Raw genomic sequence first — 25,047 nt, forward strand, 5'->3', positions numbered from 1 at the left:
TTATCATATGTTTATTGTGCATACTGATGACATGATAGCCTGCCTTGTTTAAATCCAGCGATATAACAACTGATTCTCATTTCTATCATGGAAAAGATAGACGCCATACTTGTTGTAGGGGCTACAGCAAATGTCAGGCAGGTTGTTCTAAATGTACCTTGAATCTCTGACTGATTCGAATTATCTTGGTACCACAAAATACAGCTCCCTGAAAAAATTACTAGAGCATTTGGAGTCGTAATTTGTGTGGCGAACTAGCCTTGCTTGGGAGCATGTCTTGTGAGATTGCTGGAGCCCAGAAACAAAAGGTTCTAGATTGGAAAATGTGCAGTTCACTGGTGTGTTAATGGGAGACCTTTGAAACCTGCTGTGCTGTCCTTGAGAGATCCTCACATCTGTTTTAGAGTAGAGTTAGTTCATTTCATAAAAAGTGTTTTGCCTTACTTGTTACCATTTGCAGAAAGCCTGAAAATACTGCTGCGGAATTTGCATTTATTTTTTATTCCATATGCAAAGGAAGCATAAAAGAAATATCTGCGACAGAAGCAGCCTCTTCACTAAGTATTTGAATCAATAGCATCTGACTTTGATACAGTCTGGTAGGATATAGCTTCCTTTTTTGGTAACCTGGACAACTTCGTCAAAAACATATTGGAAAGCTGAAACGTAAAATTCTTGGCTGGTCAAAGTCACAAATTTAGCCAACCATATTTTTCCCAGTGCTGGACCTAGCCCTCTTCACAGGGTCACCCTAGATTTGTGCCTTCCTTTGCTGAATCAGTTTTTGTTCGCTTTTAGGTTTCTGTGCACTTACGGCAAACTAGTAGTAAAGTGCTTCCTTCTTCAAACATGGTAAAATTGACCTGCATCTACTTGGCACATCTAATTTTCGTGTAAGACTCTAGTAAATGCTATTAGTGGGCAGCAGCATCAATTGTACCACCCACGAAAGAACACTGTAAACCATGCCTCATAACTGCAGTAAACAACCTTTACAACGCAACTTTTACATCGCAGAGCCTTTACAACGCAACCATTACAACGCAAACTATTACAACGCATTGCTCTGGGGGGCGCTCTAGGATAGGGAATAGACTAATTTACTATCCAATAACCTTCCCTAGTGTCCATGGGGACTGGAGTTGGAATAGTAAATTAAACTATTCACTATCCAGCACCCCAAAGCACTCTGCGTTGTAATGGACTGCGTTGTAATACTTGCGTTGTAAAGGCATGCGTTGTAAAAGCATGCGTTGTAATGTCATACATCCCATAACTGCCAATGCAGCCTAGGGTGCAGTTTTTTACTATCTTTTCGACCGGCCAAAATAAAGTTTTTGTCTGGCCTAAACCTTCCTCACAAGAATCGATCGCCCACGATGTCCGCCAAACGCAAAGATTCAGTGGCCCTGCTCTTCACGGTGACAGCAACCACCTACAATGAATGGCAAAATGAGACCTGCACTTCACAACAACCGACTGCGATGATCAACAAATTAAAAACTTCATTGGTGGTCTGCTCATTGCTCTGCTGTGATGACTGTCCGTTACTCTATACCTGCTCCTCTCACTTGCAGCCTCTTCCACTCAGCCCCCTCCAACACAAACAGAACTCGTCACACAGAAGGTAAGTCTTCAACAGGACTAATCTGTGTCCCATATCCGACCCACACTCCACCATGGATGGCCTGAACTTGTGACTGTGCTTCAATCTAGCACAACCACATAACCAAGAGTGGCACTTTATATTTCTTAAAGATTTTGTCGCTTGACATTTTAAAATGTGTATCTGCAAATATATTGAGTGAATTTTTGTTGAGATGGTATATTTTATTTATTGTAATGTTGTCTATTTTCTAAATTGGTTTGGGATTGTTCTCGTGTTGTCTTTTCACTTAATTACTATTTGTCTTCTAAATGAATACCTTACACATTGCCTCTGAATTAAGCCTGAATTTGTGTGTGCCAAGCTAACAGAGGGTTATGCACAGGTTAATTTAGTGACATTTGTGTTTCACCCTGGCAAGGATTGTGTTTATTATTTGAGTGGGATGTCCACCCTCTCAACCAATAACCCAATTTCTTGCACCTGGGTACTGCTATAAAATGCCCTATGAGAGGTTAAAACCAGTAACACTAAGAAGCATTTCTATGAGGAAGTGGTTTTATGAGGCATTAGCTGCAATGGTTTAAAGCCTCACTCCGCCACTTTGGAAACGCAAGGCTGTACCATATTTATAAGGCTATGGGTCAGCCTTGCATTTCCCCCTGCATTGGTGCTACACTTACCAGTGTAGCACTAATGCAGGCAACCCTGACCCATAGTGCAAGGGTGTCTAAATGCAGGGGAAGATTGTTCATGTGTATTAAGGTGTCCCTTCCTGCACATAAACAATCCTGAGATGCCATTTTGTCACTTCTGTGTGTGTTGCCTAATGCAGCACACATGAAAGTTAAGCATTTTTATTTTTTAAGGTTGCTGTATGTGCAGGATGGGTCACCTTCCTACACATATACAATCCAAGGCGTTTAGCTATCTCCATGTGTGCTGCCCAAGCCAGCACACATGGAATAAGCAAAAAACAGGAGCAATAAACAATTTCTCCTCACTTCGCCAAATTATGAGCAGGTTTTCACTGGGCTTAATTTTGGCGCTGCCTTCTTTTTACCCTGCCCTTGTAAATAGGGGTCAGCGTCAAAATCAATGACTGTGTGGGTGGAATGCCCACTGCCCAACCCTTTCACGCTAAGCATAGAGTGAAAGGGGGCATTATTTACAAGGCATCGTTAGGCCACGTTAAGTGGCTTAACACTGCCTTGTAAATAAGGCAAACCCACTATTGCCACAGGAACGTTGGAAAAAAGTGATGGTCCCATGGTGATAGGGGCTTGTACATATGCCTCAAAGTCTGAAAAAGAATCCAGCAAGATATCCGTGGCAGAACGGTGGCTCAGAGTGCACACTGTTCCTTTATACTGTTTCTACGCAGAGACTGTCTAGATCAGAGGAGAGAAGGCATTGTGTCTAAATCTTTCAGTGACAGCCACAGATGGCATCACTCTTTTAAATCATAGTTTTCCAACTTGAGGATGCAGTCAATACAATTACACTGGCACACAATCACACAACTCAGACACATGTTTTCAACATGAACGCCCTCTACACTAAATTCCCCCACAATGGATACAGTGCAGAAAATTCTGTTGATTACAGCTGCTTCATGAGAATGGCAAGATGGTGACTGACATTAGCTTGGATGTGCAAGCACCAGCTTACTGATGTCGCTGTTCTGCTTGGCGACGCTGCAGAGTCCCTTTTGGAACAAATTCGTTTCTTTCAGGGACTGTTAGGACCATGTGCTTGGCCTTTTGAGGAGAAATTCCTGGTTTCCACACGAACATGGGACAGCACAGCACCATTACCTCTTCCTCCCCATCGCTGTTCCTCTCATTACAATTCGTGCATCCACAGACACCCTTAAACAAGCTCTAACAAATGTAAAAACATCACACCAACACATGCTTCTCTTCTCTCCCCTGGGATATATGGGTTCAACTTCTACACAGCTTGCCCTTGTGCTGAGCAGGAAGTGCAGACGGTGTAACTACTGTGTTGCTGAGGGAGCTGCCTGCATACGACTTCATTTTGTCACGTGTTAAAATATCAGTATCTTCCTCACTACCTCATGTATTCATATAATCGAAGATTGTATTATTCTCCATGTGTTTAGTGTAGAAGAAGGCGTTCATGGTAAGGACTGTGGCTGTGTGGTTTTCTTTTGGGGTCGATCTGAATCGGGTGCCCATAACCCGGTGCCGAGACCTGGAACACCCTCCCCACAAAACTACGGCAGACCCAAGACCTAGTGGCCTTCAGAAGACTCCTCAAGACCTGGGTCTTCGATCAGTAGCTGCACCCCTTTCCCCCTCCCCCCCAGTGCCTTGAGACCCTAACTGGTATGTAATGCGCTTTATAAGTGTATTGATTGATTGATTGATTGGGCAATAAATATATAAGAGAAGAGGTCTGCCAAGCTTTGGAACACATTCGGGAAAACTTCTTCTGGAGGCAGCACAGTCTCAGGATAGTAACACATTATTTCCCCAGTGCTCAAGACTATCTAGGATGAGTATGCCATGCCATGCCATGGCAAAATTAAGGATCTTGAGCTTCATAAGTGAAAAGATCTGAAGCACATTAGTTTTCTGAGCTTTCTACAAAAAGATGTATGCTTAAAAAATGCTGAAGATGATATCCGTCATAATATAAAAATGTATTCTATGCTTGCCACATTAATAGGTCACACCTTTGTTAACCCTGAGGACTTCTTTCTAAAAAATAAGGTTGACAAGAGATTTGAAAATGCTTTAAAGACATCATATGAAGCCAATAATACATCTCTAAGATTCTGGACTTATTGATCTCTCGCCTGCCCGTAGAATTATAATACTTATATCTTGATGCAGCACAGAGAGGCAGCATGTAGGCAGTTTACTGACTCAGAGGCGCCTTAATAATCAGATACTGATCACAATGGTCACTGTTTAATTCTTATAAAAAGTGATTTTAACAATATTGTTGAGTATGGTGAACTAAGCACCTAGACACTTTGTTGATTCGAAACCAAAAAAGTGGAATAACGTAATGATGATACGTAAGCACAGAGAAATTTTATTGGACATCGAAATGCTGACAGAATCACTGGTGATTATTGACAACTGAAATGCTATTTTAAGAAGGTGTTAATGTTGTATCAATGTTTTAGTATGGAATGTTATCCCTAAATGATCTCAATAAAAGTAGCATGTGTGTTGAAATTGCTGAAATTATAGTGGGCCTCTTTATTTTATGTATTCATTTCTATATATTTTTCTCAAACTAATCTCATGAAAGACTGCGCATATGACTTTCCTGTATTAACAATTGTAATGATTTTTATTATTCATGGGGATAATGTATATTGTGAATCAAGCAGAGTCAGAGATTCTCAAAATACTTTAAAAAATTGGCAACAGCAATGCAGGAGGAAGAAGATTGTTAGGATCTATTGGAAAAAATGGAATGACAGGCAAGATTCCTCAGATATTTCGTGTGACGCTTTAAAAACAGCAGCAATGGCATTAGGAGTGTTGATCTGGGCTTGCAGACACATGTGGCTGAGGGATTGGAATGCAGATACTATTGAAAATTCCTTTTCATGAGAACATTTTTTGGGGAGATCAGCTTGAGGAGATGGTGACAAAGGCGTTCAAAGATAAGGCGAATGCCATGCCTTACAAATACCATCTGGGTATTCTAAATCCTATGAATTCAAGAAGAGAAAATGTGACTATAGTTCATACCGAAGAAGACGCTTTCAGCTGAAGAACAAGGACATAAAGGCAGAGTAGTCATCCTTTAAATAGGGACAGAAGCATCAAAAGTCCTGACTATCTCTGCAGGGAGATGCTTCCAGTATGAGGGCATCTTTGGTTTTTTTTTCAATTAAGAATGGAGATCGGACATATTTGATCAATGGGTACTGAATAGCATTCACAGAGGATATATAACAGCGTTTGTTTCCATGTATCCAGATACAGGAAACACCCCTTCTCCCTTTCCAAAGAAAAAGCAATAAGAAAAGGCATTATGGGACTGTATTCAACATTTTTTGCAGAAAGGTGCAGTAGTTCCCGTTTCGACATGAGAAGTTGGTAACAGTTTTTACTAATTTCTGTTCCTGGTCCAGAAAGCATCAGGAACTATCTGACCAGTTCCGGATTTGAAGTAAATCACCAAATGGATAAAAACTATCTATTTCAAGATAGACAGTCTACACATGATAATTTCAATGGTGCTACCAGGAGAATGCATGATCACCTGAGATCTGCACTATCGATCTGAACATCCCAATTTTCCATCGACATCAAGAGCATTTAAGATTCTCTGTTCAAGGTCACATTTCCAGTTTGCACTCCTTCCATTTGGCATCAAGTCTGTCCATAGAGTATTTACAATAGTTCTGCCCCCATTGCTTGCAGTTCTTTACAGGGAAGGAATTATTGTGCATCTATATTTAGACAATTGGCTGGTTCCTGCAAAATCACAGGAGCAGCTTATCAAAGAGAGAGAGAGAGTTTTAAAGGTTCTTCAGTCTCTCGATTTTTTAATAAATTGAGAAGAATCCCAATAAAATCCTTCCTTAGGGTTAGAATTAATCGGAGCAAGATTCCAGACAGACATTGCGTTAGTATGTTTTCCTCTCAGAAGAAAATAGAAAATGACAAGAAAACTGATGTGATCCACTTCATAAGTCAATGACACCCAATAGCCATTGAATTGCTGATTATCCATGGGATATGGTGGCCGCTTTCTTTTTGACCCCTTATGGAAAATTCACTTGAACTCTTTTATCAGTCAGTCCTGAAACTTTGGTGTTCAGCTGTAAATTAACAAAATGGGCATCATGGGAGGGGAAGAAATATTGAAGCTGGAGAGAGTGATGGAGTCAGCTCATCATGTCATTCTGCATTGTTCTCCATTAATACAGAACATTCTGATCAGGACAGAAAATATTTCCACAAGCTTTTCCCTGTACAGATAAGGAGGCACAAAAATCAAGAAATCAAGAACTCTGATTGATTGTGCAATTTGCATTTTTCAGTGGGTTGAGGCACATTTACAGAATCTCATATTCAGCGAATTCTCAATCAGAGAGTAAATCATCTAAGCAGAGATTTTCCTTCATCTCAAGATTATCAGTTAAATACCCTGGTATTTGCAGACCTTTGCTGGATTCCGGTGCTAGATCTCTTTGCCAGTCAGAAAAATTCATTCTTTCAGTGCTTTGTTCCAAAACCAGGGAGTGGGAGGCATGGAATATAGAAGCTCATTCCTACCCTTGGCCTTAGTGGATTTTGTATGCCTTTCCCCCATTCTCTGTGATATCCAATGTTTTGATCAGGGGGGAAGGGAGAGAATGAACCAGTAATTCTAATTGCTCCAGCCTGATGCTGCGAGTCTTAGTTATCTCTAATAGAGAAGATGAAAAAGGGTCGGAAATAGTCACAGCCTCTTTATCCTCCTCCCCCAATTTTACCACCTTTGTCACAGATGGCCTTTCAACATCCAGCTACCAGCCTGAACAGGTCTGAACAGGGAAGTCTGGACTCAAAATAATGGAATTACCTGTAAGTAACTTTAGCATTGTAATGATAGAGCGCGCAGGTCACCGACTATATTTTTATCAATTTTCACCTGGGCCCATAATTCAATTCACCATATTAACTCAATCGGTAACCTACACTTTACTACCAGTCTATTTAATACTACACGTGCCTATACCATTAACTTACCAATCCTTGTCACTGGTACCTATGACCACAATGGATCAGGGAGTTAGTTGTAAAGATAGGCAAACAGTCAAAAATACCATAACATTTGCACTCATTTATAATAACCACAGACTCAAGAAGTTTTGAAAACCTTTATCTAATCTTCATCGAAAGTCATAAGCCAAAGGTTTACAGCAAGCAAACTATCAATAACCAGAATCATGAAAAGTGGATAACTATGCTAAATATATATTATGCCAACCATTTAGAATTCTTCAGGGAAGGTAAGAACAGGGAACATACTGTAATGAACTCACAGAAATCATATTTGAAATGGTGTTTTCTAAAGGACGGGGTAAATAAGGGACATGCTAAAAGGCACAGTTTAATCGCTTTCAACGGGTGGGTAAGAAAAGGGACACAAATTGTAATGACGAAAATGAAGTAACCATGTAACTATAGGGAAGGTAAGAAAATGGAACACACTAATAATTCAGAATAACCACTTTTAGCTTTTCTAAGGGAGGGTAAAGAATAGGAACATTTATATTTTCATGAACAGTTCTTTATTTTGAATTCTAAAGGATAGGAGAAAAATGGGTCATGCTAAATTAACAAGAATCACAATTTATTAATATCTCAAAGGAGGGGGAGAGAAAAAGGAACATATGCAATTGTGACTTTAGCAAGATTCAGGGAGGGTAAGAAAGGGACGCAAATGTACTATTTGTTTCCCACACAGATTTATATTTACCTAGAATGGTGTGAAGACCAACCCTGGCCACGGGTCAGTTAAAAGGACAGAAGAAACCCCAAGGAATGCAGTTGCCAGTAGGCCAGCAGGTGCAGTATGGAAATCAGGACAGGGTAGACCAGATTTGGATCAGAACAGGACCACTGAAAGTTGAGACCAGCACCCGCAGTTCAGTTGCAACGCATGCGCTACTCCCTCTCTGCAGCTATCAGTCAGAACCCTGATTGGGTCAGCGAGTCTTCTGACAGAGTGCTCCACAGCACCTCTGTTCTCGATCTGCTATTGAGTGCGTTGAGTCAGTGACAGGTCAGCTATTCGGACAAGTCGGACAATTTCTCTAGCTAAACCTATGCTAGTTATACTATTTTCCAGGTCAGTGTACCATACCAACCCCCAAATGTTGCAAGTGTAAGAATCTCCAATTTCGATTGGACAAAGGAAGAGGACAGGTCATCACACAACCTAATATTTTAGAATTTCGCCGTCTGAAATCAGGTTCTCATGATGTCTTCACTTCATATAACAATGAACAGTCTATTGACAAATACATTGTATTTCTTTAGAGTTCATTAGGGCAGTTTCTCAGGAGCATCTTCTCAGTCAGTCAGCTCCTTGGCTGGATTTCAAAGATCACTGCTGTGGAGACTCGCGAATCTCGCGCAGACGAAGTTTCAAGCAAAATGGAGTGCAGCAGAGGATAATAGGCCAAGTTTCGTAATGTACCATGAAATGGAAAAGAAACAGTTTTAGAACACAGAATAAATAAATACACTGCATACCATGAATCTCTACTCTATACCCATTACTTTAATATAAACTATAGCATTAAGATTAAGCAGAACAAACAGCTTAGCAAAAGCAACAGTGCAAGCTTCTTGCATGTGAGAACACAAAGCAGCCATCTTAGCTTTAATGCGCAGATGCGAACAGCTTCCCTCCAAAGCTGCGAGTACGTCATGTCACATGGGTATGACCGAAGCATGCGCAGTAGAAATTCCCGCGTAGCAGCATCCATTTCATTTGCAAGCGTATTAGGATTAGAAAACACATAAACAAGCTTCACTCGGACACCCGATATCAATGTAACAGTGTAAAATTAATAAGTCAAACATGTTGGTAAATTCGTTAATGTTATTCGAGGTTCATGAATACAAGCAAGTCGCTTTTCATGCGAATCCTTGCTCCATCAGTAGTTCCCATACCTTTACTGGGCTGTTCAAGCACCTCTGAAAAAGGAGTGCAGGAGTGACACAAGGAATCACTCTTCTAACTGGTACTCAGCGAATCCACCTAGATGCCTCCAGCCTGGCACACGTGTGAGGCAAGCAGTGGGAAAATTCTCCCTGACCCAAAGGAAGAGGGAGGCAGGAGCTACTGCCTGCTTTCAGCTAACAGGCACATTAAAAACAAAACCACTGGCTTTTTACATGTAATTCGGACAAGGGAGGGGGATAGTAGACTGGGGGATAGTAGACTGCTTGTCTACTGGTGATATATTTGAATTCTGACATCTTACAATCTATTCAAAATGTGTATTTTGCTTTTAAAGTGTCCAGTATTAAAGTGATACACTTATACTCTGCTATTTTAGAGAACGTGGGACACGGAAAACATGGGATGCCATTGTTACCACATCTTCTGATATCAATTCAACCATTCTAAAATGTTTGACAAAGCATGACAAAACCAATGGTAAGGATGAAAATGTTAATGTATTCAGCAGTGCTATTTTGAAAGTGTTTGAATTCTGACATCTTACAATCTATTCAAAATGTGTATTTTGCTTTTAAAGTGTCCAGTATTAAAGTGATACACTTATACTCTGCTATTTTAGAGAACGTGGGACACGGAAAACATGGGATGCCATTGTTACCACATCTTCTGATATCAATTCAACCATTCTAAAATGTTTGACAAAGCGTTACAAAACCAATGGTAAGGATGAAAATGTTAATGTATTCAGCAGTGCTATTTTGAAAGTGTTTCTACATGAAACTACTATTGTATAGGAAGGTGTGCTTGTATATTTTTCAATGCCAGTTTAATTATGGTAGATAGTGAAAAATGACGCACAGTGGAAAGTAAGGGCAATTTAACCACAATGACACACTTGGCTTAGTTGATGACTTCTGGCAATGTTGCTAATGAGATGCCAAGCTGTGTCTTTCTGCTGTGCCTGATGAATAGCCTTATGATCTGCAACCTGACCTTTGGATCCTTCCCATAACATCTGATCACAAATGAAATGATTAGCTTTGGTGTCCACGGCATCGCACATGCGGGACAAATGCAGTCAGAATCTATTGCTTCTTTTGTCTGACATTGAGAATTGTTGTTTCTTGCAATCATTCTCTTTGTATGACAGAAAAAAAGGGGCAATGTTGTCTAAAGCAATTACTCTTCATGAAAGACTAGAATGAATTTCATATGAAGCTTCAGATTAAGATAATGTAATTTCACACTTTTACTTAAAAGCCCTCGGTTTGTGTAGATCTTTGGACATGTAATTGGCTCCCAGTGTATTTCCTACTGAAAATAATTACACTCTGAAGATTTCACATTTTAAAGTCTTAATGTTTCTATAAAAAAGTAGGTATTCTTTGAAAAAAATCTGTAATATTTATTTGTCACCTTTATCTTGACTGTGGGAGATTGTGGTAAACAGGGCTATGCACTATTTTAGACAATTGGACCGAAGGTCAGATAAACCAGCTAAGTTGATCTTGGTCAACGATATTATCTTAGGACTTCTTACCTAAAATGTAAGTCGAAATCCTTCAAAGGGGCAAGGTTGAAGGCTGTATCAGAGAAAGTCCATTTGAAGTCCAATAGCCATTGGACAAAGTCCTACAGAAGCCACTGGTTTTGATCGAAAAGTGTTCTGAAGTGGATGCCATCGGAGTGCCACAAATTTGGTTGGAACTAGCTAGTGGATAGAAGTGACCCCTGGCTCCCCCTAAACAATGTTGTAAGAGTTCACAGGGGTACCCGATCCGCTTTTACAGAAATTCATTTTTGTCGTATTGTAAACAATCCCATAGTGCACATTACAGCCAAAATCCAAAATGGAGGAACCCGTTGTCCCTTGTGCAGAGCCTATGCACCCACAGAGAGTTATGGCCAGGAATATAAGTGTCCCCCTGCTCTGAGATCCCTCAAAACCAGTTTTGAGGGTAGCTCCCATCCAACTATTGGGTTTGGTGCAAGTCTGGCTGTGGGAACAAAGAGTTGAATTCTCCAGGGCTCACATTACATATACTTGTGAAAGGGCAGGCTTCTGTGTAAGTTAATTAAGTTACCGGCTCCACCCTCACAGATCTTCCATTAAGGGGAAGAAAAAATCTTTCTTCCAGCTCTGGTAGAAGTGTTTACAGCACATTAAGGTCAAGCACTGGCTGGGCAGCTGGTTGAGAGCTAATGCAAATTAGCTTCAGAAAGGGAAAAGTTAACTTTCTAAAAGCGACTTTCATACTTTTTGCGGTAAAAATCCAACTTCACTATTAAATTGGGCTATTAATAAATATTAAAATAGTGGTTACAATATTTCCCAAGCTGGTCCCAGGTAGCAGAATTAATATTTTATTATGTACTTTACTTTTCCTTATAGGACAACCAGACCTTTTCTCAATGAAAATAGCATTTACAGCTGTGATACTGTCATGGCATGGTAACATTTAATTTCTACATGTCCCACTTTTAAATACCACACTCTGGTGGTTCAAATTATTCACATGGTCCAGCATTAAAAAGAAGTGCCTTAAAAGGTAATGGGTATACGATGTGAAAGTAGGCACATTTGTCTAAAATAGGGCCTAGGTCCCTGTTTGCCACAATCATAGACCGTGATTGGTGCTTAGTGTTTTATGCATCTAATTTTTCCACAAATCCTCTAAAATTCATATCTCCAGTTCCCCTTATTGATGTTTTCTGTTTTGGTGCCATTTTGTTTATTAACTTTTTCTCAATAGTTTCTAAATTGAAGTGGCATTTTTATCTTGTGCTTTTGACTCTTTATCTGTTTTGGTATTTCCAAATCATTAACTTGTTTTCTTCAACTTTTGTGTCTTAGCTAGCATGAGTTGAACTAAGTTTAAAATTACTGAAACCTTTCACTGGCCCTAACAATTTAGTGACCTACTCAGTAAGCATGCTTTTGTTTGGTTGGTGTATATTTGCTCTCTATTTTTTATGATATAAGCCTTTAAAATTTAGCAAAATGCTCTTTACAGGGTTTACACATTTGTATATATGTGCTGCTAAAAGTAGCAATTCACGATTTGTAACTCCTGTCATCAACATTATAATAATTTTGACTAATGTGATTGACTGGCCTTTGAATTTTCTTTTACTGCCAGCTTGAAAATAGCAAACTGATTCTGCTTTGTGTTTTTTTGGTTGTGGAAAAAAGTCACATCCAGGGGGAGACATCTTCAGAGGTGTCCAACTGCAGGGGAGTGCTGAGGGAGCACCCAAGCCCCACACCAAGAAAAATATAGCAACCTATGTGAAATTCACAAACCAAACATTTACCACGGTTCTGCAATCAGAAATTTTAGGTGCTAAATGTTACCACCAGATTGTGAATGATTCACAAATCCATTATGATTCTTGAGTTTGTGTGGTGGAAACAAAATGACATAGGGAAGGACAGACAATGCAATATGAGTGTCTAAATCCAGACTGCCGGTTGTAGGGACTTAGATGCGTGGAAAACACAGGTCTTCAAACAGCCAGGTGAAGTTGGATGACGACATGGGGTCAAAGGCCAGGCCCTGCACCCTATTCATGATGTCTTATAACTAAGGATGGAGGTTCCAAGGTCATGGAATTCCTCTGGTGCTGGCTCCTGATGTCATTACTACAAAAGTGAAATAAAAACAGGTTGATCAGCTGGTTTTGCATTCATTGCATCTGTTCTAAGTGGTACCTCACCTTTACAATAGTATCTCCCCCAAGTGTATCTCTGCTTAAGGGCGAGTATGCAAGGAACAGAAGAGGTGATTGGATTTTATTATAGTCCTCAGTTGAATGCTTAGGCTTAGTAAGTCTACATGGATTTCGAGACAGGATGGCATCCAAGCCTTGGCCTCTATTAAGATGGCTCTCAGTGAGCGGACTCTTGCATCACTAAATATGGCTGGCCCCCATTAATCCACTTCAGCCGCCTCGTGTCCCACCCTAAATATACCTATACTGGACCAGCAGATTCACCGAAAAATGGTGACATCAGAATGTGTGAGGTACCTATGCAGCCACAGTGAAGCTGTACAATCACCAGGGAGTCACAGATGGTGAGCCACTTATCCAGGTATAAACTGAGGAAGTGAACCCTCCTGATGGCTACAAACGCAGCAAGCACACAACATATAGAGGCCTGAGTGTTGTGCTGACCTCCTCTTTTTCCAGGCACAACAGCCCACTCACCAGACAGCCTCACGGCATCGCACTGGGGAGCACACTCACTCCTTTCCTCTTCCTGCAACTAAGGCCTGCCTAGGGCACAGAGGAAAAGGATGGGCAGAGTTGGCGGCATTACACTACATAGAATTCCATGGAGCTGCCTCAAAACACTGTCGAATTCCGCTCTGCTCTGCACTTCTGCTGCCACACGGAACTTACCTCTGCTCAGCTGGCGGTCCTTCAGAGCTCCGGGCTGCCTGCCTGCTTGGCACAGGAGGATTCTTCTTCTCCTCCTCCAGAGGGCTGTAGAATGGAAACCCATTCCTGCAGGACTCGAGAGGACTTCGCATTGCGAGTCCTGCAAATGTGCAGTCCTCACAAGTCATGCAGGAAGGCGCTTCCAATTTGCAGCCCACAGGAGGAGGAGAAGAAGAATCCTCCTGTGGGGCCGAGATCCAGGTAAGGGGAGGACTCATGACACTGATATGTGTCCTCTTAAATCCCCTACTACTGCAATTCCTGGCAGGCAGTAACCCCTGAGGGTAGCAGGGGAGCTGTAACTCCTACATCTGTCTGGGCACTAATGATGGCTCGTGAACCGCTCGTGCCTTCAGAAGCTCCCTAGGCTCGCTAAAGAAGTGCTACACCCCCAACCACTATGCCACACGGCCAATACACACCTCCAGTACCTCGGGAGATTTCAGCCCAGAATACTGGCAGGAACAGAGCAGGGGGCAGGGTAATGCCCACTAATTATGGAGTAATGGTGAACCCCACACCCTCACTTTAAACCTCTTGCAGAGACCGGGCATGTAGGACCCCCATCCTGGCTGAGAACAGCCCTCATCGCCCAGACTCACCAGCGCACAAGGGGGCCTTTTTGAGCCTACTGCCAGCACTTTGAAAACTTCCTTGCTCCACCGTGCCCAGGATCACACCTGCCCATTCCTTCTCCTCCCCTTACAGAGTATGGGGGTTCACAGGGTCACTCACATGCACATGTACCCCGACTCCTAGAGCCCAAGAACAGCTGAGATCTGATTGGCAGATGTGAGTGCCTGGGCCGCCTCCTGCTATGGTGTTGTCTCTGCAGATTCGTCTTTGCAGAGTCATCTCTTTCCTCCCTCGTTCTCTGTCTACTTCCCTCCATCTCACACCACACCTCGTGGCAGCTCTGGGGAGCACTGGGTTAACCCTTCCAAACCAGGAGGCTGCCAAACCCTCTCTAGGGGTGGGTGCAGGCGGTAAACTCTGCTACGTGACAGAGATTTTTTGGCAACTTCTCACTCCCAGCAGATAGCGGAGTTGACAAAACTCTGCAAACTCTGCTGCTCGAGGGGTGTTACCCTTTTGGAGTGAGGACAGAGAGGAGGAGACTGCTCCCCTTCACACTAAGGGAGGCTGACCAGAGTGTGTAAATGAATACTTTGTATCCTGCTGGATTACAGAACCGCACTGTCCCCAGTTCTGAGCATTGGCAACCCTTCATCCTCAGAGGCCATCTTCTATGATGACGCTAGCCTGTAGACTTTTATGAGGGGTCGAGAGACATGAGGCGGTACCTCTGGTGACTTCCTAAATAGGCTGGCCATGTTTCTGATACTCCTTGGCTTGCAGGTTCAAGTACTTATGTATGTTTGGAACCAAAACACACAAGCAATGTAGTGAGAAAGTAGTGTTTGTGTGCAAAACAACAACAGAACTGTTGAGGCAAACATTGTTGTTTGTGTTACATACCCTTAGCAATGTGCAGCCAAGCAGTGCTTTTGTGGGCTAACAATGCCAGCAATGTAAAATTGGAAAATGTACTATGTGACCATCCAAAATAAATAAACACAAATTTTTGTCAGTAGGCTCCAATGCACAGGCAAATGTGTAAGATAATATTCCTGCACTGTTGACAATGCCAGGGGCTGTGATGGTGGAGTTGGTGCCCTCAACTAAAGGAAAGCATTGTGACTATGATCACAGTGGGGGGAAGTCAGCCCTTGCTGATTGACTCGGACAGGGGATGGAGGTCAACACAATGCCAGCACCCTCATAATCCACCCCAGCCTTCCTGAAGAGAACCATGAATATCCGACTCTCTCTGAATATTCCTCAGGGTATCATGCTGCCTGGCCTCTAATAACGGATGGGAGGGAACCAAGATGGGGGACCACCCTGCACTACACTGCAGTGCACCTTGTGGGGCCTAGTGAATGCACCTATGGTGGTGTCCACCATTCTCTTCGGTAATCTCAGATGTCAAAAGGCAAGGGAATTCAGCAACTTTTCTTCACAGACATGGTGGCTGGTAATCTCAGTGGATCACTATGATCGACTACCACTGGAAACTTTATTGAATGAACCTGATTCAATAAAATCAAACATCACATCCATTACTGATGACACAAAATCTACCCCCAGCTACATCAAATCTCTAAAAACATACCTAAGTGCTTTGTAAGCATGTCTGGACCTCTTTGATTAGGAGATTGGTGTGCTAGAGGATAGCGTGGCAGTGTTTGTGGCCCAATCGAATGTGATTCAAGAACTGTGGACCCTAAAGAAGAAGGTGAAGGACATGGAAGACCAGAGTAGAAGGAACACAATTCTATTCATAGGTATATCCGAGGCACTGGAGTCTGATGGCATTGCTAATTTTCATACATCTTTTCTACAGGTGAATACTGGCCTTACATTTGACCCATCCTTGAAGTTCGACCGTGCCCATTGTCTTCGAATATGCAAAGAATTGGAACCAGCCGGCACCACATCCAATTATAGCTTGCCTTCTTCTCCACCAACAGGCCTGTGGTACTGAAAATTCTGAACACGTGTTATTAAAGTCGTCAAATCATGACGATTTTGGTAACATCAGACCGAAAATGACGAAAGCAAGGTGTGCATGTATTTTCGTCACGTTTGAGTGGCGAGATCACCATTAAATCAGGGATTCCGTCCTGAACCCTCGGGTTCCATTTTGTGCACAGCAGCCATTTTGTGGTTGCCCTCACATAGGCCGATGACTAAGGCCAAGCGAGTCTTAAGGACACGTACACCTTCAGCTGACGTGTGTGTGACCTGGGCAAGCTGACTCCACTGCCCGAAGCCAAACCTGTTCGACCAGTTCCTTTCCCAGTAGCTGATCAAGATTAAGCATCAAGGCACAGAAGATCATAAACCTTTATTGCACACAACTATGTCTTATCTTACTCACACCTGTCTCTGCTCCTTTCTTTATGGCCTGTTTACAATGGGGAGGTGCCCGTTTTTATTATGGGTTTGTGCAGCTTGTGTAAGAAGGAATGTTGGGTTTTGCATGCTTGCAAAACCTAGGACTGCCCCTTACTTTTGTACTGAGTCATGTAACGCTAAAAACATATAAAAGGCCTCTGTCCTCTGTATTTCTGAGACTATCTCATTCAGTTGCTACGGCTTCTGTGTGACATGGCCTCACTATGTTAAGTATAATAAAGATGTCTTTTTCATATTACAGCTTCTGTGCCAAGTTCTTTGTTATATTAGTAAGTATTCCCTGAGAACGAAAATCTCAGTACTTCAAATGGCGCAGCCAATGCGGGGCTCATCAGGAGAAGTGGCTTTCTGTGGGAGTGATCGTGTGAGGAGGACAGAACAGGATTCTACTAAGAAGGTACTCTGTGCACGGGGATTCTGGAGATTCTTTGATTCTGCAGCCCAGTATATTTCTGATCTTCCTGATTTTGATCCTCCACATGATGTCACTCCTGACTGAGAACCTTTTTGGCGTGAGTATTCTTAAAAAGACCATTAGGTCATGTAGAACTTGACAGTTAGAATTTGTATAACCTTTTGATTAGTAAGAGTAAGAGTTAAGTATAAGTGGGTCGCTCCCAGTCCTTTGTTCTTTGTTCTTTGGTTCCTTAGTTTGGTTCTTAGTTTGGTTTTGTCCTTAGTTTTATTTGAATATTGCAATTTTCAAAAACCGAGGGTCTTGTATATTTACGAGTGTATCGATAGAGATAGCCCCTTGAAGTTTGAAGCTAGATTAGTGAGCTATAAGATGCCTGATCTTAGCAGATTTGGAGCTTTGTATTGGCCAACTTTGTATACGTTTGGATTAGGCGGCTTCCCCTAAAGGGAATATCTAAATAGGTTTAGATTTAAAAACATATTTCTTCCTTGGTGATTTTGTATCCCCAGGGAATTAAAATATGACATAATACAAAACAAGGATCCTTTGTTCTGCGCAGTTTTATGAACAAAGGTATGCAGAACGATTTTTGGTGTTCTGCCAGTCAAAGCTAGCGAATTAAGTGTATTGTGGCTTCGTGCACATACAGCAGTTGTTGGGCTGTGTTTTTTGCAGTCTTTTGGAACCCTATTGAGACGTGTTTCTTGTAAATATGACTTACAGCTAAGTATTTACAAATGAGTTTGGTTTGGGTACAGTCTGTAGGCTGTCCTTTGTTTTCGTCCTGAGTGTTGATTTGTGGGTTCAATGTGTGTTTTAATGTCTATGTGGTTTTTCTCATTAGTGTAACTTCAGTATGTGGATTGCGATGGCAATTTATGAAACAATAGCTACAGCGCTGTATTGTGTGTCCTGAGTGTCTGAATACTTTCTCTGTATGTCTGCAATGAGCTCAATGTGTGTTTGTGGGTTTCTTGATGTTTTCAGTCTGTTAAGTAAAAATGTCAGATTAATTAATATGAAGAAGAAATAAAAAAGTACTCCAGCAATTTACTATGTCACATGCTAAAATGGCTATATGTTGCTATTCAATTTACAGACTAAGCAAAAACGCATATGTGCAAACTGCTAAATGCTTAAAATAGATAAAGTCAAAATCCACATTCACTAAGAATATGAAGGGCCTCAAAAATAATTGTGTGTTTTGTAGCAAAACGAATTTATAGCATTTTTTACTTACATGCATTGTAGTACATGTAAAAGGCAAGCACTTCAGCTAAAGTTAATTTTTGCTAGATTTAAATGCATCTTATTGCACGCGCATTTTTAAAACTTGAAATGTCTGTTTTCAGTAAGACTGAAAGCGTGCTCAGGTTCCAGCACTGTGCAGGGCCTTTCCTGCCGTTAAGGCAGCAGATGTTGTTTTTCGAAGGCCATGAATGGCATCGGAATGTTTATTTAGCACAGTTGGACTTTTTCATTTCAGAATAGTGTTTTAGAGGGTTACAAAGTATATTTCTGGTTCTGTTGCTAAATACTGATTGTCCTTTAAAAAAATGGCGCGAAAAATGTCATGTTTTAAGTTAGGCTTTTGTGCTTAGGGCGCCTAAATGAATGCATCTAAAATGATAGGCAAGGGATGCAGCTTACCTTTATATGTGGAATTATCATAAAAACAGATAATTGGTTTCATTGAACGAAAAATTATTAATTATGGAAAAATTATTTTGAAAAAAATAAGTGCTTTTTAAAATCGTTTTCTGATATTTATAAAGCTTAATACTCATACTATGACCTCCTAGTATTAAAATTTGATTTAAGTTATGTGTTACTGTATAATTAGGTAGTTTGCATGTTGGTTTTCACTTGGCGCAGGCGTAAAAACTCATTTTTTGAAGGAATTAGATGTGATATGCTTAATGTCCAATCCTTTGCCTCTTTCAACTCGACTGGCACTCAGGCAGGAACAATCATCAGCAAGGTATGTGTTCCTTTACCAGTCCCAGCCTGGCACAATCCTATTCATCCTTGCGCCTCTTTCACTGTCCGGACACTTACCCCTTCCTCCCCTCCTTTCCCTCCAGCATTCGCCTGCCTCACCCAGTGACCCGATCCCTCGATGGTCCCCTGGCTCATCTAGTCGAACCCCGGTTGGTTACAAGGACTCCAAATTGCATGGATTCCTCAAGGTAACCAATAGCCCGGACCAGTTGCTTTTCTTTTTCCCACTTCCACCTTCCCTTGATAAACAATCCCTCCCTCTCTTCACAGCACTATTCAAATCTGACAACCAGTCCTGATGATGATCCGAAATCGTCCGGATCGAAACGCCGTCGACCCAACAGCCTAATTAATAGGCGCACTACTTCTTAGTGGCTCCAAGTCTAATCAATCAACTGTGCTCCTTGTGATATCACTATGTCACACGTGCCGCCTTTAGCCACTCACTGTATATAACTTGCACCTTATCTACAGTGCGCCGACCACGCTGTTCTCTGTTCTCCTTCACTTGCGTCGCCACTTGCACTATTTATTCACGTTTGTTGCACCAAGTCTCATGTGGTTGTCCTTACATTCTATGCAGTGCTGTTCTTAACTGTATACTTCCAACCATGAAATGAATGTTATAACATAAAGATGAATAACTACTTTTCTATTCAAAAAATTGAGTAATCTCCTTCCTGTCCACCCAAGTAATGCTATGTGCATGCTATTTATAACTGCCTACTAACTTTTACCTTTCAGGACACTGTGTGATAATTGCATCTTAACTACCCAGTCCTGGCTTGGTCTATGGGTTATACTCCTGTCTTCTTTACATGATTATCACCCAAGCGCATCGTGCCTAGTCATTGGGGATTTTAACTGTGTCCTAGTCCCATTTCTCTTTTCCGTATTCCTTTCACCAGTCAGCTTTTATTATTATTAGTGTATTGTTCAGGTTCACACTTTCAGATTGCAGTAATGTACCATGGACCCCCATCTTATGTATAATTCCCTTTTGCATAACCAGACTGTTTTCCCCGATAATCTGCATTATGCGATTTTTCTTTTGAGATGTTCTAGATGAGTAATTTAGGAACACCTATATGTAATTATTGAGATAAAATGTGTTTGCTCCATTAGACGATGCCACTATGTGTGAGGACATCCATTCAGATAAAATTCCCATGTCACTATCTACCCTTAGATGATGGAGGATATGCTCTCACACGGAAACCCAATTGCAGAGCCTAGAGGCACTGTTTTGCCTAATGCCTTTGTTTTTGTATTGCCTTTGAGAATGACAGTATATTTCAACGCAGAATTGCCTCATGGCGTGTGGCCACTCCTTTGAAGATCGCCGGCCACCTGTTTGCAGTCCCCTTGTTATACAATGAACTGTTTACTTCATCGCACTTGCTTCATCAGAAGGCGTTCAACATCGGAAGGGAAGGAGGAGCTGGTTTTGCCACAGAACCAGAATTTCAGTGCAAAAGAGCGCCTGTCATGTGCTGGTTAACCTCTGACAGTGTGAAGTCCCTTGAGCCCTTGGCCTGAGTTTTGTCCACGCACCGAGCGCCTGTCATGTGCTGGTTAACCTCTGACAGTGTGCAGTCCCTTGAGCCCATTGGCCTGAGTTTTGGCCACGCACCCCTTTTTCCTTTGCTTCAACAGAAGTGCAGTGCACCGGAGGATCCAAGAAGTGGCAAAAGGCACTCCATTCTGGTGCCCATGAAAGAGCAGCCTGAGCGTCCTCTGACACTGAATGATGAGTGTTGGAGTCTGAGAATGGTCCCGGGTCTGCACGAGATGATTTGTGCCCATGACCAATGAAGAGCACAATATCTGTAGTGTCTGCCGCAGAGAAGAGATACTGGTGCATTGCATTGAGACATTGAGACTTTTTGAATGAGCTATGAGTGTGTGCCAGGAGGGCACTCCAACGGATCATGAAAGGCCTGGATGAAGAGGCCCATGCAACAACAAAAGAAGATTTGATGGACAATAGAAGCCTGCCAGAGAGGCTTTTTGAACGGACTCTGGGCATAGTTGGGTTCACAAGTGGTTTCCGTGCGATTGCATATAATAGGTGTTAGGAGACGAGCTTTTGATTGTTTTGCTGGCATTATTTTAAAGTAGTATTCTGTTTAGTAAAAGCAGAATAAAGTCCATTTTCTGTGGAAGAGTATCCCCTTTTCACCTCAGAGCATTAATGAGGGTCACCACTGTTTCACTTGAACATATAATAAATTACAGAAATGCATAGGAAGACCTAAAATGTTACTAGATAATTTTAGGATTTACTTTTTGCTTAGGGTTGTGAAAAATTATGATTTCATTTGTAATAGCGGTCACTACATTCTCCTGTTGTCTATATGTTCTTAACAACGTGTTTTCTAGTGTTTTTTAAACATGACATTGTCTTTTATGGGTGGGATTGTTTTTCTTTCTACTCAATTGACATCTGTACCCACCTCCCAACCTATTTCTCTTCAAACCCAACCTATGTCTCTTCATACTTCTACTTCTTTGCATTCTTTCCATATTTTACCTGAACATGGACTAGTTAGGAGGTCAGAGTTTACTGATAATTCCTTTTGTACAGTTTCTGCATCAACACCAGTTAGTAGTGAACATCACTAATTGTTGGGTGTGTGGTCTTATACCACATACTACAGATAGAGGTATTCCCTATTTGGTCCTGCCATACATAGTCTTTGTGCTACTACGTGTGTAAGGAGACCTGTCCCGAAGAGTTGCTTAGTAATAGGATTATGCTTCAGCAACATCTCGATGATTTGATGAATATAGACCTGGACTCACATTAGCGTAAGTGTAGGTTATTGCCTATGTAAGGGCAAAAGGAGGGTCTGTGGTACTGAAAATTCTGAACCCGTGTTATTAAAGTCGTCGAATCATGACGATTTTGGTAACATCAGACCGAAAATGACGAAGCAAGGTGTGCATGTATTTTCGTCACGTTTGAGTGGCGAGATCACCATTAAATCAGGGATTCCGTCCTGAACCCTCGGGTTCCATTTTGTGCACAGCAGCCATTTTGTGGTTGCCCTCACATAGGCCGATGACTAAGGCCAAGCGAGTCTTAAGGACACGTACACCTTCAGCTGACTTGTGTGTGACCTGGGCAAGCTGACTCCACTGCCCGAAGCCAAACCTGTTCGACCAGTTCCTTTCCCAGTAGCTGATCAAGATTAAGCATCAAGGCACAGAAGATCATAAACCTTTATTGCACACAACTATGTCTTATCTTACTCACACCTGTCTCTGCTCCTTTCTTTATGGCCTGTTTACGATGGGGAGGTGCCCGTTTTTATTATGGGTTTGTGCAGCTTGTGTAAGAAGGAATGTTGGGTTTTGCATGCTTGCAAAACCTAGGACTGCCCCTTACTTTTGTACTGAGTCATGTAACGCTAAAAACATATAAATGGCCTCTGTCCTCTGTATTCCTGAGACTACCTCATTCAGTTGCTACGGCTTCTGTGTGATGTGGCCTCACTATGTTTTTTTTTGTTTTTTGTTTTTTTTTGAGAACCTTTATTGTCACTTCAAGTAAATACAAGTATGGGCCTACAACCACCCCGGCCGGCCGCTAGTCAAGTCGTAAGCACAGAAAATCAATGTAGAAAAATACAGCAGCCCGAAAATCAGGGTCTAAGAAGTGCCCAGGACATAACTTGTAATCAAGCGTACTGTACGAGATTCAGGATTTGAGAAGGTTCATTTTACAATAAAGAAAAACTCAGAATCAATGCCATACGGTCATACATGGTCCTACAATAGCAAGCATGAAACAGGAAATCCGCAAATAGTGCAAATACGTTTGAAGTATTGGGGGTAAGGCACACGGATCAGGATAAATGTAAAAACAAACACGTTGCGTAGCAAAGCTGCACCCCACCCCTCAAGACGAAACATACTGTAGGAAACACGAAAAAACGACGACACCAAAAAGGAAGAAAGACAAAGGGCCATAGAAACAAAGAAAGGACAAATTAACAAACCCCATCCCCCTACTCCCCCCCCTGCACCCCTGCAGACGGCTACAGCCTATCCCCCCCCAGCAGCGTGCCTGTCGCCCTAAATAAGAGACCCGAAATATAGAAAAAGAGAAAAAGAAGAAAAAGAGGAAAAAAAGGAAAAATGTGGGAAAGGGCCATCGATCTGGACACCCGCCCCCCCCACCACCGCGCACAGTAAACATCCTAAAAGCAAGATCAGAATAGCCATGGCAAACATTAAGCATCGATAGCACATTCAATAGCATTCCCGCTGAGTGTCCCCCAAATTACAGTCAGCCAACAATAAGTTCCACCATGACCTAGACGGTCTCACCCCTGGCCTTTCCTATCAGTAGTACCAACATACGTCCACTTATCAATCGGCATACAGAGCAGCGTGGAGGGTCCAAGCGAGCCGGGCGGACCGGGCAGTGTTGTTATTCCATGGAACTTCAGCCACCAAAACCCAGCCGAGTATGTATGGCGGAAATCCGTCTGTGTCAGTATCGACCCCGAAAACATCCTCCAGTCCGGACACAGTCTCACCAGCCAGGGAAGGAGAGTCACACCATCCGGGAAGCGCTGAAACGCCGCCGGGGCAGCCCAAACCATAGATCGACGTTGTTTCCCCAGCCGCCGAATAGATAAGTGCCCCGACGAGTCACTCGCATGTACAACAGATCTGTCCAAAGCGATCTCATGAACCGGGTCTTCCAGCGTCTCCACGAACATAGGCGTAGCTGGAGCACTCATCACTGACGCAGAGGCGGGCACATCGGCGTATGCAGGGTTGTTAGCGCAGCCAGTATATCTCTGGACGTGGGCTCTGTCTTGTGTCGCCAGACCCCAGGACTCTCCCGCACAGCAGCTTCTCTGCCCGGATGTGGTCTGCGTAAGAGAGTGCCGTCCGCCATCTTAGCTGATCCGGCCTCGTCCTTCTCCAAATCACCTCGGAACCGGGCCCCACACCAGGGCGCAACAGGAGTCACCACGAGGACCCCGAAAGTCAAGGCAGGCTTCCTAGCGAAGAGTCACCAAAAGGCTAAACAAAATCTCCGCCGCTCCCTGGGAGCCGCCCGCCAACTCCGGGAGAAGTCATTAGTCATGCCCGGACACAACACTGGAAAGGGGGCCAAGTATCGTGCACTCCCCTCGACCCTGATTCACCGCACATCCCACAAGGCACTCCACTAGATGGACTGGGTCAGCACTGTCGCCATCGGCCCATCAGATCTCCGGTACCCTCCGGCCGACTCCTCACCCCCACCAGAGGCCGCTGTTGTCGCAGTCGCGGCCGGCCACTCTCCTCACTCGACACCCCGGTCCCAGCTCCGTGAAGGCCGCAAAACAGTCGGGGACATTTCCATGGGTCTGCCGCATGTAAAAGCCTCAGGAGCAAACGGTCAGTGAAAGTTGTCCTTCGCCTACTTAAATATGCCGTTATGGCTCAGGATAGTTACTAGGATGTACGCGCGGGGTGAGAAGGCTCACGGAGCCGAGCGTCTATGCAGCCATCTCGGTCGCCAGCTTGGCTCCTCCTCTGGCCTCACTATGTTAAGTATAATAAAGATGTCTTTTTCATATTACAGCTTCTGTGCCAAGTTCTTTGTTATATTAGTAAGTATTCCCTGAGAACGGAAATCTCAGTACTTCAGGCCGGACAACTGATGATGGTTGCTAAGCAATGCAGTGGGCCTTTTACTTATAAGAACAAGTTTGTCTATATTAGAGTTGACTTTTCTCATGAGACCATGGTTTGAAAGAAGCAATTCTTGCTGATATGAACCCCTACTTAGAAAATTGGGTATCAGATATTGGCTGCTGGAACTGTCCACAATGTTACTTACCATCAGCGGCACTCATGGGGAGTTTACGGACTCCGCAGGTCTTAAACTGTTTCTGGACTAGCTGGAAGCCCA

The sequence above is a fragment of the Lissotriton helveticus genome, chromosome 3_1 (genome assembly GCF_964261635.1).
Source record: "Lissotriton helveticus chromosome 3_1, aLisHel1.1, whole genome shotgun sequence".
Taxonomy (NCBI): Eukaryota; Metazoa; Chordata; class Amphibia; order Caudata; family Salamandridae; genus Lissotriton; species Lissotriton helveticus.